General features: G+C 39.9%; 1 non-coding gene across 1 annotated transcript; it reads right to left on the bottom strand.

The window, feature by feature from the left end:
• Nucleotides 1-496: 496 nt before the first annotated feature.
• Nucleotides 497-569, bottom strand: trnar-ucg (transfer RNA arginine (anticodon UCG)). The gene has a single exon. It is a non-coding gene; the product is annotated as a tRNA-Arg (tRNA).
• Between the last annotated feature and the right edge of the window lie 1,064 nt (nt 570-1,633).

Genomic DNA, 1,633 nt, shown 5'->3' with positions numbered 1-1,633 from the left:
CAGGTAATGCATGTACAGCCTTTAATATGCGATAGTGAATTTGCAGGTATCTTGGGGAGGGAAGAGAACTGAAATTTAGGAAATACATATTTAAAGGGGGTGCAAGTCACCTCTGTCACATCTGGGTGTTAACTGAATAGATTTGTGGCATTATTTATTGTGTTTTAACTCTATACTTGTGTTTCTCAGGAGACGGCAGAAATATTGGGGATTTGTGGCTACAGAAAATAGTTTGAACTTTACAGGCAAATGTAAGGTTATGTTTAAGAAAAAAAAAACTTATTTTCAACTTTTTCAACGTGATTATTTAAGACAGTTGTTCGGAACAGTATGTCTTCTCATATCTGTGGCTGTGGTCCTACAATAACGGTGATGAAACAGACGTTATGTGCGGAAAGAACTGGAGATGGAACAGGAGACTCACCCAGTCTATAGTAAGGTTGTGTAGGACCGCACACACTAGGAAGAGTGTTGAGTAGCGGGTGTAAAACCTTCACGAGCCAGACAGGAATCGAACCTGCAATCTTTTGATCCGAAGTCAGACGCGTTATCCATTGCGCCACTGGCCCCACTATCATCTTACTCAACTGCACTACAGTGAGCTCAGAGCCGCTACTAGTAATACATTGTCCAGATCCGCATTTTCTCAATTAGATTCACGTGTTTTTTACGTGTGTCTAATTACTACGTCTTTCATTTTGTCTGGTTTTATAAAAATGTCTCTTGAAAACAGACAAAGGGTTTATGTGTCTCCCTGAAATTCACACACGAAGGAAGTCACACGAGGAAGGAAAGATATCGCGTTTAAAGAGAATCCAGAGTGGAGACGCCGGCGAATGAAAACGAAGCTTCATATAGTACGAGCGCACTACCACTGAACTAAACTCCTGATAGTGAACTTTTTCCGCAGGTTAATTGTGTTAGGAAATGTGAACAGTCAACAGAGCGCATTTTAAAGGCCAAAGCAAGACAATTAGATGTGAAGAGAATTCTGCTTCTCTGTTTACTGAGCTTTCGGTGAACGTCAAAGTGAAAGACAAATTCGCTATTTTCACTTTTTAATTAAGGAACAAGAAAACACCATCCTTCGAGCCGGATTCAAAACAGCTACATAACAATCGTCCGCTGCTTTTTTAAACAGTTTTACGCTCTAGCAACTGAGCTATCGAAAGGTCGACTCCAAACGCACACGTTTTGTCATACGCGTAGCCCAATGTAGTGTAGAGTTCCTGTTTATATAAATCGCAGTTCGACATCAAAATACTCACTAACAGTCTCGTTTAGTAGAAGAAATGGACCAGGATTCTACTGTATAATCTTCCAGAGGTCTTACAAAACGTTTGGAGGGACATCAGTGCAGGTGGAAATTGACTCTTTTTCTAGTGGGATCAGTACCATATAAAACCTTTCTTTTGGATTGAGAAGAGGATCATGGTGACACTCAAAACATCCCTGTCTTTGCTTCTTACGAGGACTTTTGAGCTGCAAACATCGGTTCAAAACAAAACTCTGCTACTGCAGTTGCTTCTTGGAGAGTTTCTTCAAATCTTTCAACTGAACGTCTTGGGATATTGACGATGATATAATACAGATTGTGGTTTTCTTTTGATCGAAAATTTTATTAAAATATGAG

The sequence above is a fragment of the Atractosteus spatula genome (assembly GCF_055471065.1).
Source record: "Atractosteus spatula isolate fAtrSpa1 chromosome 10 unlocalized genomic scaffold, fAtrSpa1.hap1 SUPER_10_unloc_10, whole genome shotgun sequence".
NCBI lineage: Eukaryota > Metazoa > Chordata > Actinopteri > Semionotiformes > Lepisosteidae > Atractosteus > Atractosteus spatula.
The sequence above is the reverse complement of the archived record's forward strand: the minus strand, read 5'-3'. Positions and strand labels throughout refer to the sequence as shown.